General features: G+C 43.0%; 1 protein-coding gene and 1 non-coding gene across 7 annotated transcripts in view; one reads left to right on the top strand and one right to left on the bottom strand.

The window, feature by feature from the left end:
- The window catches only part of RAI2 (retinoic acid induced 2), a 397,723-nt gene that overhangs the window by 109,262 nt on the left and 271,660 nt on the right, over positions 1–16,801 (top strand). The window lies entirely within an intron of this gene.
- Positions 1,362–1,433, bottom strand: TRNAW-CCA (transfer RNA tryptophan (anticodon CCA)). The gene has a single exon. It is a non-coding gene; the product is annotated as a tRNA-Trp (tRNA).

The raw sequence follows: 16,801 nt of genomic DNA, 5'->3' as shown, positions 1-16,801 counted from the left end.
GAGTGCTTCCTACTGCCTAGGTGATGTCCCAGAACTTGAACTCCTAACCAACTAATTCCTATGATCATCTAAGTCCCTATCATAGGCATCAGAACTGTGAATTTCCCTAGGTTTTCCTGGATCCCTAACGGTTTTATTATAATAGCAGACATAATATTGAGTGCTCCTGATATACTGTTGTTGCATGCATTACCCCAGGTCATCTTCACAACCACCCAAGGAAGAGATTCTTTCTCACCCCCATTTTGCAGATGGTAAAGCTGAGGCTTACAGAGGTTAAGAATTTCACTCGAAGTCACTCATTGTAGATGTATTCAAACTTGTGTCTCTGAAAGACCTATGCTCTTAACCTCTATGTATCCAATGGTTAACTCTTTGCTTCACAGCCCAGCATTGCCCATTCCCTCGTAAGAGTCTCATTGCTGAGAAAGCCAAATCTCCTTGTAGGAGAAAAGGATTTTACTTTTTTTTTTAACTTTTTTTTAAAAAATTTTTGGCTGCGTTGGGTCTTCGTTGCTGCGCGTGGGCTTTATCTCTAGTCGCAGTGAGCGGGGGCTACTCTTCGTTGCAGTGTGCGGGCTTCTCATTGCGGTGGCTTCTCTTGTTCCAGAGCACGGGCTCTAGGCACGCAGGCTTCAGTAGTTGTGGCACGTGGGCTCAGTAGTTGTGGTGCACGGGCTTAGTTACTCCGCGGCATATGGGATCTTCCCGGACCGGGGCTCGAACCCATGTCCCCTGCATTGGCAGGCGGATTCTTAACTGCTGTGCCACCAGGGAAGCCCAGGATTTTACTTTTTGAAAGGAGCCAGCAACAATTATCCCTTTGGATATTTCAAATGGACATTAATATTCCTGTACACTTACCTCCATATTTTAATTGCAGTATAGTTAATTTACAATCTTGTGTTAGTTTCAGGTGTACAGCATAGGGATTCAGTTTTATTTATATATATATTTTTATATATATATATATATATATATATATATATATATATATTCATGTATATTCTTTTTCAGATTCTTTTCTATTATAGGTTATTACAAAATACTGAATATAGTTCCCCGTGTTATACGGTAGGTCCTTATTTACCTATTTTATATGTAGTAGTGTGTATATGTTAATCCGCAACTCCTACTTTATCTTTCCCTCCACCCACTGCTATCCCCTTTGGTAACTGTAAGTTTTTTTCTTTTTCTTAAAAGTATTTATTTATTTATTTTTAATTTATTTTGGCTGCTCTGGGTCTTAGTTGTGGCACACGGGATCTTCATTATGGCATGCAGGATCTTTTAGTTGCGGCATGCAGACTTCTTAGTTGCGGCATGCGAACTGTTAGTTGTGGCATGCATGCGGGATCTAGTTCCCCGACCAGGGATCGAACCTGGGCCCCCTGCATTGGGAGCATGGAGTCTTACCACTGGACCACCAGGGAAGTCCCTAAGTTTGTTTTCTATATCTGTGAGTCTGTTTCTGTTTTGTAAATAAGTTCATTTGTATCATTTTTTTAGATTCCACGTATAAGTGATATCATGTGATATTTCTCTCTCTCTGTTTGACTTACTTCACTTAATAGGATACTCTTTAGGTCCATCCATGTTGGGAGAACAGTACGGAGGTTCCTTAAAAAACTAAAAATAGAGCTGCTGTATGATCCAGCAATCCCACTCCTGGGCATATATCTGGAGAAAACTCTAATTTGAAAAGATACATGCACCCTAACATTCATAGCAGCACTATTTACAATAGCCAGGACATAGAAGCAACCTAAATGTCCATTGACAGATGAATGGATAAAGAAGATGTGGCACGCACACACACACACACACACACACACACACACACACACACACACTGGAATATTAGTAAGCCATAAAAAAGAATGAAATAATGACATTTCCTCCAAGTTTGTTATTTATCTTAGTCATTGTACGTTAATTTGCCTGCAAGCTATATTAATGCAGTTTTTTAATGTTAAGAAAGAATTCTCTGTGGGCAATTGCGCAACAATATTGTGGCATCAATGTTCAGCATCTGAGAGAAAGTGCAGGGGTAGGTGGTCTTCCTACTTGCATAGGGCTGACTGCCTTCGACAGGTTCTTTGTTGGGACGGGAACTTAAATCCATCCCAATGTGCTGGTCAGCACAGTGCATGAAGGGGATGCCCCAGACATTTCCTGCTCTACCAGTTGTGATTGCCTGACAAGGGGTAAAATCGTTGGGTTATTTCACTTGACATCTGACGGGGACTTAACATTCCAGATTGCATGTCTGTCTGTGCTGAACCAGTATCCCACGGGATCTTTCTATACTGATTCCCAGTTTGTGCCCTATCTCCTACGGAAACTGAAGAATTCAGTTGTCAAGCAAATGTCCTGTGTTGTTAAGGAAAGGCAGTTGTTACAGTTTGTCCTTATGAAGTGTATAAAGTCAGGAGTAAACTAGCTCTGAGTTGAACTCTTGAAATTTCAAAATGTTCAATCTCTCTGAAATTCAGAGAGACTAAATCTCATCTTGACATCTTCGTTATCATCAAAAGTTTCAACTCATGAGTAAGGAAACGCTTCCCCTGGGACAATATCACTGAATTCATCAGTGCAGTCAAAAAGAAAGCAGTACTGGATCAGCCAATACTTCATGTAAATACATCTCCCCTAATTCCCCAACCACTTTTCAGGGTAGGTCTTAGCTCCATCTTACAGAGGAAGAAGCTATGCTAAGCAGACCTAATTAACTGGCCCAATATGCACAGCTAACAAACGGCAGATCCAGGCTTTGAAGCCAGACAGTCTTGGCCTCACAGCCCATATCCAGCGACCTCTCTGCTTGGAACACATCTGTTTCCTAAGTAAGGAATTCCTATAATCTAAACATCCATAGGAAGTTGTTATGAAGGGACTACGAAGCAAGAAACAGAAGGCCTGCTTTGTCAGAGCCTTTCTGGTCAGCTGTTGTGAGCCTGCCCTCTTCATTGTGCATTCCCTACAAAAGAACCTCGCTGATGCCAGAGCCACCCCCCCTCCTCCGCCAGGGAATGAAAGAGGACCAGGCAGGGGAGATCTTAGTGAATATCGGGAAGATGGAGCCAAAGAGACCCATGCACTTCTAATTAAAGAGCACGCCTTCCATGGCCCGCTCAGCGTCCTGCGCCTTCTGAAGGCCTACCCAGAGAGTTTCAGCTTTGGCAAAGGCCTGTGAGATTTCATGCTCCTTTTCCCCATGTAATAAAAAAGTCATTTTTGCCTCAAGCTAAGGAAAACACTGGCATTTTTAACTTTTAAATGTTTGGGTGAGGGTTTTGTTGTTGTTATTGTATTTTATTGTTGCTGTTGTTTGGAAATCTTGTGGACATTCACAGTTTTTGGTTCCCTTGCTGAACTTTTCTGGAAACTTCTATGGAAAAGAGGGTTAAAAGCAGAGGAAAGAGGCTGGTTTTCAAACTCCAAGTCTTCAGGTAGGTGGAAGACTTTAAAAACTGTGCCTACTGGGTTTCAGATGGCGTACAATTTAGTCCTGGCCTTGGTAGAGAGCAGAGGACTGGCAAGGATGCCATCTTGCTCTTTACTGCTTGTAAAAACTAGGGTAGGATGCCCCGTTCTGTGTTCACTGACCAGCCTAGGGGAGGTTTTACCCATGTGCACATCTTCATTTGCTTATTAATTCCCCCTAAAAGGAAAGAAAGATCCAACCCTTCATAATTTGAACCATTCAGGGAAGAAGCAAAGCAGAGCCTTCACCAAGAATTTAGATGTTCACTGTGGTGGTCAGACCTCACCACACAGGTTCCAAATTCCAAATGAGCTTTGCCTGTTTCCCCATTTCCTCTCTCGCCATCTTGGGCCTACACCAAAACATGTCGCCCTTAGCTTTTTTGCAGCCCACACGACTGCCTTGTACAGCCTCACCCTCTAACGGTGTTCCCTTTCTGCTTTAAGGGTCAGGGAACTGACCCTAACATGATATCCTCTTTAAAAATGCCCCACCCTGTCCCTCCCAGCACCATCCTCTCTCATCCCAGTCCAACTGGACCCCTCCAGTTTTTCTTTCTTCCTCTCAGTTTCTGAGGGTAGAAAACACTCCATTTTCTTCTTTCCTTTTGGTGACTTGACTGTCTCAGAGGATATTTATGAGGAAGTCATGCATGCCCCACTCCACCTCCTACTCACGTTTCCAGATCCTGAGGCTTTTTTGGTAGGACAGCATCTGACCCATCTCCCGAATCTTCCAACCTTGGGACCCAAGTGAAGGGAGTGAGTCATTCAGTCAGTCGTCAAATTTCTGTGCAGTGCCCACCAAGTGCTAGGCCCTGGAGATGCAGTGGGGGAAAGACATAGTCCTGCTGTCATGGGGACTCCTCAGTTAAGTGGCAGGCTTGCCACCATCTAGGCTCCTCTGTCACCCACCCTAATCCCAGCCCCAGGGGAACATATGTAAGCGGTGCCAGAGCCTTCCATCCTAACTTTGACTCCCCACCACCTACCACCATCACTTCTGCCACTTTCATAGTGTGTCCCAGAACTCTCCACCTAACTGCACACTCACATTTGGGGGTGCTCATGAACATCCCCAACTCCTAGAGTCTGTGCACTTTAAAAAAAATTTTTGGCTGCATTGGGTCTTCGTTGCTGCACGCGGGCTTCCTCTAGTTGCGGTGAGCGGGGGCTACTCTCCGTTGTGGTGCGCGGGCCTCTCGTTGCGGTGGCTTCTCTAGTTGTGGAGCACAGGCTCTAGGCGCGCGGGCATCAGAAGTTGTGGCACGCGGGCTCAGTAGTTGTGGCTCACGGGCTCTAGCGTGCAGGCTCAGTAGTTGTGGAGCACGGGCTTAGTTGCTCCGCGGCATGCGGGATCTTCCCAGACCAGGGCTCAAACCCATGTCTCCTGCAGGTGGATTGGCAGGTGGATTCTTAACCATTGCGCCACCAGGGAAGCCCCTGTGCACTTTTCTGCCTCTTTCTTACACACATGATTTGATAGGTACATTTGGGCTATGCCAGATCTAGATTCTTGGCGGTTCTCCCCAAGTTTACGTGAGTCAGGTAAGTGACTTCCAGTTAAGGGCAGGTCACTATATCCTTAGTTTCTACAAATCTCTCTCCACACATTCTCCTTTGATTTAGGGGTTGACTAGAAAGAAAATGATTATCTTAAATCTTATTTTGCACATCACAAAATGGAGATTTATGCCAGACACAAGCATGCATTCTTAATTATAATCACAGCATTGATCTGAGCCAAGTATAAGATATATGGCTGCAAGTTGCTGGTGGTTTTGCATTACCATTTTAGTGCAATTAACGTCTACCACTAAAGCACCAACTTACACATAAGACAAAATTTAAAAGAAGCTTGAAAGGTTATATCCTATCCAGGAACTGTTGTTACTATTGCATTTTAAAGATGAGGAGTTAAAGTTTTCATTTTTAATTACATTACTGAGTGATTCGGCTTAAGGGAACCTAATTGTGAAGAATATAAATTACTTTGCAAGTTTATGGTGAGGGACTAGTAATCCTTTTGGGAAGCAAACAAACAAGCAAATTAGAATTCAGCAACATTCAAGAGTAAAGTATAAAATTTCTGTCTGGTTGTAACTCTTTTAAAAAGCCGTTTTACAAGAATATTGTAATAGATAATTTAATCATTCATGAAGCATTCTTACTGTGATTCGTGGGCAATACAATGGCAGAAAGCTTGTACAGCTTCAAGGCTGCTGCCACCCACCCCTTCTAGGCCTGTCTTCTTCCCTGAAGTGTTTCCTCTCCTCCCACAGGGGCCCGATCTTCCCAGAGCCCTCCTTGGAGTGCCTGCTCAGACAGGAACCCTCATTCTCCAGGGCAGTGCTCCAGGTTTGCAAATTCTCCTTTCCTCTGCTACCTTCAGAACTGCTCTTCTTTCCCTCCAAGCCACTCAGCTAGCTGTTAGAGGAAGGAGGCTGATTAAACAAAGTCACACTCCAGTGTTGATGAATAAAAGCACTTAATGCTCCCTGGGGTGTGTGTAGCTGGGACTGTGAGCCTACCATGGTGGAATTTCAGGCTGTACTACGGGCTGGTGGGGATATAATTTTTGGTGTGTTTTGATGCCACTCAAATCATACCACCTGTAGATGCTAAAGGAGCTGGTATAAAAGGATTTCATAAAATGACATTTTGCCTAAGGGCTTTCTTCTAGGCCTTCAAATGATCAGGAACAGGTTTTAGTGCTCTCCTAGTCCCAGGAAAGTTTTGTTTGGGTCACATCCATCTGCCGCTTCTTGGAATTACTCTGTGACCTTCAACCGTAGATGCGGCCTTGTAGAGCTGTAGCAATGTTCCTTGTGCCGATTCATTCCCCACGAATGGAATCCTGACTTCAGTAGAAAGATCCTTAACATTTGCCAAGGAGGCATTCCCAGGCCTTTTATTTTCCCATGAAAAAAAGTAAAGTGTAGCTTCCCAGGTGTTAATGCACATGAGGATAACAACAGACATTTCCTATGTTTCCAGCGCTGTTCCATGTGCCCTCCACATACACAAAATGAATTCATGAAACTAAAGTGTAAAATTAATTTATATAATTTAACTTTTGAGTGATGGTTTTTGTGAGTTTGTAGCATTTATACTTCTGAAATTATTAATGCTTAAAATGGCACTAACACTTTCAGGTCATCCTGTATTAACTCATTTAATCTTCATGACAATTTTAACACGTAGGTAGCATTGTTCACCCCATTTCATGGATGGGAAAACAAAAGCACTGGGAGATTAATTTGTCCAGTGTTAAATAGCTAGTAAGGGACAAAACTGGGATTATAAACCCAAGCAGTGTAATCCCAGTGTTCGTGCTCTTAGCCACTATGCCACACTACCTCTTGGTAGTCACTAGGAGACAGCAGAGATGCTGCCATGCCTGAAGGACAGCTAGACTCAGTCATTAATCGGATGTTTCACTCTCCACACCAGCCTCAAATGGTCATAATTCAATTTCAGCCGTAGCAACATGGCACCTTCCCACATGTCATGGATTATCAGGGCCCTCATTGGAATCAAAACCATGAATGACAAATCTAGGACTGCTAAGGGTCCCCTGTGTCCTCCACTCTTATGTTTCCCACGCTTTTACAAAGCATGATCCAACCCACACTTGTTAAATTGAATTAAATGGAATTGCCAAGACCCTTTGGCATTCCGTAGTGAGTTTGGACAGGTCCTCCTGTCTTGCCCTCCACTTAATTCCAGACCTATTGGATGGCCTTGGCATGGCCCGTTTCCCTCCTACATTCTCCTTGTGCATGAGGTGGCAACTTTCTCCATAAACCCACCACACCTGCCCCAGCCTAGAGAGCCATAGTGAGGGCCTATTACTGCTACATAATAGCCCCCAAGGCTGCTATATCCTCTAATGGTAGAGAAGGCACAGTGCTCTATTTTGGGGAGCCAGTCCCATCTGGGCCAGAGCTAGACCTGAAGCTGTTTATACCTGTGGTCAGGCAGTCAGTCAGCCTCCTCTAGCTCATTCCAGGGGCCTCATTTGTTCTTCCCAGACCACCTGCGTCTCCTTTCCCAGACTCACTGGCCTCCAACTGACTTTGGCTGGGGGGCTCTGGTCTCCTCACCCTGTTTTGTTGGCAGTCCCAGGCCTTGTGACCCTGGCAAGCAGGAGACATTAACACCTAAGATCCAGGGAGCCTCATCTGTCTTTCATGGCCCACAGACAGAGGGCCTGCTTGTTGACCTAACTTTATGGCACTGTCCCTGGCACCTGGAACCCCCTGAGACTGACCTGGTCCCATTAGCCAAGGCTCTATCAACGGTACTTTATTTCTTGCTGGCATTTCTGAAAACTGAGAGGTTGCTCAGGGATTTCTGAGCCTTGAGTTGATTAGCAGTTAATGATGTGTGTTTTCATGAGAAAATAAAAGATTTTGTTTATCCACTTGAGAGGAGGAAAATTAGGAGTGAAAATGAGAGAAGGAAAAACACAAATTCTCAGCTTTTCAATGGGGTTTTAAGTGGTTTGGGTCTGCTGAGTTCCCAGTCATTGCTGGAAAATTCTCTGGGTGTTGATTTTATGTATCAGCTCTCAGAAAAATTCATGAAGTGTTCAGCTCTGCCTAAAGCTGTCAGGAGACACACAGAAGGCCAAAAGGGCTGCTGGACAAGTCATTTTACTATTCAGAGAATGTGTAAATACAACCAGGAGGTGCATTTATACTTCCGCTTGAAGCAGAGGCAGAGAGGAGCCCACTGAGACCAGAGGCAGTTTCCAGCATTGGGTCTTCCAACCAGAGCCATGGTTCACAAGGATGCCCCCAACTGGGTCAACATGTACAGAAAGGATGTTTTCTGAACTAACTCTTGGTCCACCATTGTTTAAGTCATGGGAACATGCAGAGGGGCTCCACAAAGGCAGGATGTGGTAATCTAAAAGGAATAGGCTTTGGAGTCAAACCAATCTGGGTTTGAATCTCACTTAACTATTCCAGATTTCTCAATCTCTCTGAGTTTCATTTCTCATTCATAAAATGGGCCAGTACTATTTATTAACTTGTAGAGTTGCCACAAGATTAAATGGTTCAATAAGTGAAATTAACTAGCACAGATTTACCCTCCCCACCCCTTCCCTTTTTTCCTATAGAAAGTCTGCATTCTCCCCTCTCTAGAGCGCACATGGCTTTTAATGGCTGACATTCAAAACAAATAGAACAAGGTGGTTAACATCTTCTGGGGGCTTGGGTTGTTTTTTTCAAAAACAACTCACTGGGGAACTAGTAATTCATAATCCTCCCTTTCAGCTATCCCCTGATCAAATCAACAGAGTGTCCTTTATTAAGTGCTGATGTTGGAGTTTTACAGACGGCTTGGGCCAATAAACTCAGTTGGCTGGAGTTAGGCAGTCAAAGCCTTGATTTCCAAATGTGTCCATATAAGGGACGTTCTTTGACGTTAGTCTTACTTAGACCAGTTCAGCCGGTCACGTAACAAATAAGTATTGACGGTTATGTGTGGAGCTAGGTGACAGGCAGGGTGAGTGTCTTTCCCTATCACTATTCCTAAAATGACAACTTGGAGCACATCTTATTGGCCAGCAGCATTTCCTTTGCTTGGCAAGACCAGTCCATGGGGTAGGAAGTGCCCTTTGGTGAGAATATGTTCTGAAGACTTTATTGATGTTCGTGGGTAGTCCTAAGTCTGAGGGCAGATGACAACATTAGAGGATCTCAGCTCTTCTGGAGTAGTCTCCTCTCACTAAACCACCTTTGCCTCTGGGGTTGGAAGAGTCAAACTTGTGACTTGGGTCATCTAGAAAGGAGTTACTGAGGGAGCAACTTATATGTGGGGTTATACACTGTAAAGATATTGCCACCACCCAGTAGAAGACACTCCAAGGTCACAGACACATTTAACAGCAGGTCAAAAAAAGAAAGCCTAAGACTTCAGTCTAATTATTCTTTATTTCTCATTCTTCTTTATTTCTGGTCTTTGAACACATTAAAATTGTGTTCTTTCCACTTGGAGGGAATTTTTCAGTCAAGGTTAGGGGCTTATCAGAACTTCCTTTCCGTTCTGGCACCAATACAATTCTGTAGGATAATTTTAATGGAGGAGTTGTTTCCCAATTAAGCAACAATTTTCAGGAACATCTCTGGGTTTAAGGTAGCTTTAGTATGCCTGTAAAAGCCAAGAGTCACTCAAAGCAGCTGGTTATGAATTCCTTATGAGATGGGTGATAGTGAGTTCAACACTAACATTGGCAATTATTTTTAAATAAATTTATTTTATGTATTTATTTTTAGCTGCGTTGGGTCTTTGTTGCTGTGCACGGGCTTTCTCTGGTTGCAGCGAGCGGGGGCTACTCTTTGTTGTGGCGCGCGGGCTTCTCATTGCGGTGGCTTCTCGTTGCGTGCAGAGCACAGGCTCTAGGCACGCAGGCTTCAGTAGTTGTGGCACGTAGGCTCAGTAGTTGTGGCTCGCGGCCTCTAGAGCGCAGGCTCACTAGTTGTGGCGCACGGGCTTAGTTGCTCCACAGCATGTGGGCTGTTCCCAGACCAGGGCTCGAACCCTGTGTTCCCTGCATTGGCAGGCGGATTTTTAACCACTGCACCACCAGGGAAGCCCGGCAATTTCTCTAAAAATGAAGAAATGCACCTTGGAATTGCTCAGAGTCCTAGAAGGATAAAAGAAAAGGCCAAGTTTTCTCACATGAGGATGGTGGTGGTAATGGAAGTGAGGGGGGCTGTCACCTGCAAACCAAAGGACATAAGTCAATTGGGAAGCATTTGGGGTGGGTGTGGCTGAGGTCAATATCATATGGTGAAGCTCAGTGGGATATTTTATTTCTTGTTTGGGGAGAGATGGACAAGAAGATTTTCTTCAGCAAAAGCTAAGCCTCTCCATATTCCCTAAAAGCTTAGAGGTATCATCTGCAACCCACCCCAAGCCAGGAAATAGAACACTCACTCCTGGTGTCCAGAGGCCCCTTGCATTTGTCCAGTGAGGGAATTGCCTCCTGTACACAGCAGTGTGAAGTGATATTCCTGCAGCATGTTTGATCCTTCCAGAATCTTCTTTCTAAAGCCTTTTGGGCAGCTACTGGTGTGGTTCTTTAAGAGCTGCCTGTAAGACAAGATCCACTGATAGGTGCTAAAATTAGTGGGTGAACATTTGTGGAGAAACAGGCTCTCTCTCTCAAGGTATTTATTAATTACAAAGGGAAAAACAGTAACAGTGTGCAGCCAACATAACAATCACACCACAAGCAAGTGATCAAGGTTAACGTCACTAATAATCAGGTGTGTCAACACCATGTACCCTCTGATATGATGTCCTGAGAAGGGTACATTATTGTTTCTCTGGTATTCTTACCCCAAATGCATAGCAGCTTTAACTTAATTATGAGAAAACATCAGACAAACCCAAATCGAGGGAAATTCTACAAGATAACTGGCTAGCACTCTTCAAAAGTGTCAAGGTCAGAAAAGACAGGGAAAAACTGAGGAGGTGTCACAGATGGAAGGTGCCCAAGGATGAGTAGATTCTGGAACAGGAAAAGGACATTAGTAGAAAGACTGGTGAAATCTGAATAAGGTCTATAGTTTATATGATAGTACCTGTGCTAACGTTAATTTTCTGGTTTTGATGATTGTACTACGATTATGGAAGATGCTAACATCGGGGAAAGCTGGGTGAAAGGTATACGCATATGAATTCTCTGTACAATTTTTCCGACTTTTCTGTAAGTCTAAACTTATCTTGAAATAAAAAGGTAAAAAATAAGTTTCCTGGGGAAAAAACCCTACCAAGCAGCATAATATTGCCCTACGAAGTGCCTCAGCGAACCAGATGGGGGTGCATAATTATCTTCCTTCACATTCTGTGTTTGATTTCCACAAGTTGTAACTTGTGCAGCCTCTCAGTATCCCGTGGGTAGTCTAGAAAAATGATATTTCATGTTTCAAGACTAAAAGGGTAAAATTGAGAAGAGCCTCTCCAACTTGGTTTCACAAGCTTTATTACTTGTGAGAAATGTGTCTGTGAATAGGGAAATACCAATGATGTAAAAAGGTATATATTTTTAAAGGCTAAAACGTGGAAGAGGGAATTTAAGGCAGGAGGACTGCCAATTATTTGATTTTTTTTTTTCCTTAAAAGCTGTGTACTTCTTTGGAGTCAGAATCCAATTGTTTCAAGTCTTCATTAATCAGTGACACCATTCATCAAATGGACACATTGGCATAACGAGCTCTCATAAATACAGTGTTTGTGATCTTTCTTGAATTATTAGAGTGAGAAATGGGGGTGGAGTGAAATCACGCAGTACCCCATTTACTTAGTCTAAAACATACTTACATATGCCACACCAAATTAACATCCTGTCATGTTTTCTGTTTCATCTCTCTCTCTTGTCTATTTCTCTGTCTCCTTTCATTCTCTGTCTTGCATGTATAACGAGCAAACCAAGGGCACCCCCCAATCCCTTAATTGAGGCTGTTCAGGTCAAATCATGATTGTTAATGGAAAGAAACCAAATCATTTGTCACAGAGCTTAATTTCGACTGCGTTGCCTGATTTCCTGCTGTTATTATACTTACAGTAGATGATAAAAGCAGTTGCTACAGCCTCTTCACAGGAAAACAAATCCCAGCTGAAATCTGAATCAAAGTACCTGAGACTGTGGATCAGCTGGGATCGAACAGCTGTTTTTCCAGCCTTGGTTGCTCCTCAGGTTGATTGAAATGAACTGCACCAGTTTTGAATGAAAATTAACACCCTTATTTGCAAGACTATGTTTAGTCTCAAATGAGTGAGTATTTGAGGACACTCCTGAGAAAATATGGAGGCCCCAGAGCCCTTTTCTCATTATACCACCTCAGAACTCACAGGCTTGCCCCAGGTTTCTGAAACTGCAGTTCACAGGCTTGGAACCACTTGTGTGTTAAGACGGAGATTGACAGGGCACACGTTGAAAATTGGAAAGCCATCACCAAGAGGCCAGGAGAACAGGTTCTTCTCATAGGGAAAGGATAAAGCATTTGACTGAGCATTTGTAGAAATGATGATTCCCTGGAACCCCATGATTTCAGTACTTTCTCCAATTTTCGCCTTGCTAATGGCCTGTTGACTACGGAGGTGGTGCTGTCTTACAGATGGAGAAACAGGTATGACAGACATGACGTTAGTCACAAAGGAGGTTCAGAAGTGACATGATAGCTGCTGGTCATGATCAGCCTTCTGGCCAGCCACTTCCACCACACATGGGGCTCCCCTGGGGCCACCCTAAAATGCACATCAGTAAGAGTGTAATCTTCCCTTTCTGGAATCCAACACTGGCCATGGCTCTATCCAGGCTATGGTGTGTGAGTAGGGTATGTATGTCCTGCGTTTATGTATAGGTGGGGCGGAGTGTTATTTGGCATGAGAGAGGACACAGCCTGAGAGGAGAGATTGAGGAATGCCAGGCATACCCCTGGATGAATCAATTGTAACTTCCAAAACCACTGCCTTTGAAGATTTGCTCTAGGTCAGAGATTTCCAAGTCTGGCTGAACATCTAAGTCACCTGGAGAAGCTTTAAAAAAATACTGATCCCAGGGCTTCCCTGGTGGCGCAGTGGTTAAGAATCTGCCTGCCAATGCGGGGGACATGGGTTCAAGCCCTGGTCCAGGAAGATCCCACATGCCACAGAGCAACTAAGCCCGTGCGCCACAACTACTGAGCCTGCGCTCTAGAGCCCGTGAGCCACAACTACTGAGCCCGTGTGCCACAACTACTGAAGCCTGCGCGCCTAGAGCCCGGGCTCCACAATAAGAGAAGCCACCACAATGAGAAGCCCGCGCACCGCAACGAAGAGTAGCCCCCACTGGCCGCAACTAGAGAAAGCCCGCGCGCAGCAATGAAGACACAGCACAGCCAAAAAAACCAAACCAAAACAAAACAAAACCAAAAACAGATTCCAGGGCTCATCCTAGGGGAAGGGCCAAGGAAAAAGTCTTTCCCAAAAGCCCAGCAGGTGACTCAGACCATGGTCCAGGTCTGGGAACCACTGGTCCTGACTACTACTAACCAATCACTATCCACTGACTATATGGGATACTGTGAATAAGTAATAGTAACTTAATGTTTATCAAGCATTTGCTATATGCACAGTGCTAAGAGCTTTACATGCATAATCTTATTTAATCCTTACAATAGCCCTATGAGAAAGGTACTATTATCCCCATTTTAAAGAGGAAACTGAAGTTCAGAGAAATAAAGTAACTTGCCTAACATTTCACAGCTAATAAGTGGAAGAACCAGGATTCATACACAAATGGTCTGATTTATGAGTCTAGGTTCTTACTTACTAGGCCATAATACTTTGGGATGCTGAGTATTTATTCGCTTAGATAATTTTGGCCCTAGGATAAGGGAGTGGAGGAGGGAAGTAACTATATCAAAAAAGAATGAAGCACAGTGTGTATGTGTGTGCCCGTCTGTGCTTACACACATGAGTGTTAGCAATGTGGGGAGCAGATGGAGAACTGAAGAAACTGATAGATGGCTGAGCCTGAGGGAAGAAGAGTACGATGGGATAGAGAAACAAGAATAAATTTTGGTGCCAGAGACTCAAGTGTGATTCCCGGCTCTGCCATTTGCTAACTGTATGACTTTATGCAGGGCATTTAACCTCTTAGGACTTTTGGTTTCCCTGTCAATAAATAAAAATAATAATACCTATGTTGCAGGTTTGTAGATTGTAGATAAGGTTTATAAACTGCTCTGTGCAGAGTAGATCCTCAGTTATGGAAGTCATTATTAGATGTTAGTATATTGCCAAGAAAAAAGGGCAACAGTTCTCAAAGGACTGATGTCCTGACCCCAAACTGAAAGTTGTTATCAGAAATAATCTGACTGAAGACATAATTCAAAGTGGCTAGAAAAAGTTCAGGACAAAATTCTTTTAGAAAACTACCTGGGAGACATTGAATCTTTAGATGTGGGGAAAAAGAAAAAGAAAAAAGTAATCCAAAACACAGTTGTTCTCTGGCCCATATGAAGAGTTATAGGAAAAGTGGGGGTTGATAAAGACCTGAAGAGTGGATCTAAGTGCTTTCGAGTATCATGATGCTTATAAAGGATTAGTTGATTTTCTCCCCTCTTAGCATCCTCTTCTCAAAGGTGGCCTTGTGTTTTTAGACAAGACAATGCTGGTTCTAATCCGGGGGCACCAGGGAAGAGACCTCAGGGAAGAACAGATTCTTCCCTTAGATGAAGATTGTGTACAACCCACTGTGTGTCCATTGGCTGGACATGGTCCTTGGAATTTTGCTGATGGGTTTGGACCCTGAACGTGAAAATGATGGCAGAAGATAGGAAGACATTTAGAAGTTGTTCTACAAAAGCAAGGAGAAAGGCACTACTGCCAAAAGATGACTAAGAGGGAACAATAATAGTCTTCTATCATTGGAAGAATATAATGGTCCCAGGGAGAGTAATTAGATTACATAAAAAGGATTCTTGGGAAGGAAAATTCAGACTCTCAGGAACATTTTCTACATGTCAGGACTTGTGAAATAGTGTTCCAAAAGAAGAGGCAGAAACTGTCTTCACTGAATCATGGAAAGTCAAGTGAAAATTGAACATGATAAAACACTCCAGCTGGGCATCTCCAATCTAGTTCTTGAAGATGCATTTGACAAGATTTAGATTTAAGAAACATTTTGAACTATAGCCACAAGAATGAACAAGCTATTGCTGCATGGAAAACATAGATAAGTCTCATTAAGTATAATGTTAAGTAAAAAAAAGCTAGACACAAAGATGCATACTGTGTGATTCCATTCATATTAAGGTCCAAAAGAGGTAAAACTAATCTATGTGTTAAAAGTCAGGCATCATAGTTATCTTTGGAGTATGGTGATTGAGAGGAGACACAAGAAAGTTTTCAGGGGTGCTGGTAACGTTCTGTTTCTTGATTTGGGTGCTAATTATGTGGGTGTGTTCAGTTTGTGAATATCCACTGAATTATATACTCATGATTTATGCATTTTTCTGCATGTATATTTCAATAACTTATAAAATAAAGGGCTTTTGGGGAATTTTTATTTCTCCTTTTATTTTTTATTTTGTAAACAACTTTATTGGAGTATAACTTGCATTGTTGTGTTAGTTTCTGCTGTACAACAAACTGAATCAGCTATACGTATACATATATCCCCATATCTCCTCCCTCTTGCGTCTCCCTTCCACCATCCCTATCCCACCCATCTAGGTGGTCACAAAGCACCAAGCTGGTCTCCCTGTGCTATGTGGCTGCTTCCCACTAGCTATCTATTTTACATTTGGTTGTGTATCTCTGTCAATGCACTCTCTCACTTCGTCCCAGCTTACCCTTCCCCCTCCCCAAGTCCTCAAGTCCATTCTCTACATCTGCGTCTTTATTCCTATCCTGCCACTGGGTTCTTCATAACCTTTTTTTTCTGTTAGATTCCATATATATGTGTTAGCATACAGTATTTGTTTTCCTCTTTCTGACTTACTTCACTCTGTATGACAGACTCTAGGTCCATCCACCTCACTACAAATAACTCAGTTTCGTTTCTTTTTATGGCTGAGTAATATTCCATTGTATATATGTGCCACATCTTTATCCATTCACCTGTCAATGGACACTTAGGTTACTTCCACGTCCTGGCTATTGTAAATAGTGCTGCAATGAACATTGTGGTCCATGTCTCTTTTTGAATTATGGTTTTCTCACGGTATATGCCCAGTTGTGGGATTGCTGGGTCGTATGGTAGTTCTATTTTTAGTTTTTTAAGGAACCTGCATACTGTTCTCCATAGTGGCTGTATCAATTTACATTCCCACCAGCAGTGCAAGAGGGTTCCTTTTCTCCACACCCTCTCCAGCATTTATTGTCTGTAGATTTTTTGATGATGGCCATTCTGACCGATGTGAGGTGATACCTCATTGTAGTTTTGATTTGCATTTCTCTAATGATTAATGATGTTGAGCATCCTTTCATGTGTTTGTTGGCAATCTGTATATCTTCTTTGGAGAAATGTCTATTTAGGTCTTCTGCCCATTTTTGGATTGGGTTGTGCCTTATGTGTTGAGGTGCTCCAATGTTGGGTGTGTTGGGTGCATACATATTTATAATTGTTATATCTTCTTCTTGGATTGATCCCTTGATCATTATGTAGTGTCCTTCTTTGTCTCTTGTAATAGTCTTTATTTTAAAGTCTATTTTGTCTGATATGAGAATTGCTACTCCAGCTTTCTTTTGATTTCCATTTGCATGGAATATCTTTTTCCATCCCCTCACTTTCAGTCTGTTTGTGTCC

Source organism: Balaenoptera ricei, chromosome X (assembly GCF_028023285.1).
Source record: "Balaenoptera ricei isolate mBalRic1 chromosome X, mBalRic1.hap2, whole genome shotgun sequence".
In the NCBI taxonomy this organism is placed as follows: domain Eukaryota; kingdom Metazoa; phylum Chordata; class Mammalia; order Artiodactyla; family Balaenopteridae; genus Balaenoptera; species Balaenoptera ricei.
Note: the sequence above shows the minus strand (reverse complement) of the source record. Positions and strands in the feature narration are given on the sequence as shown.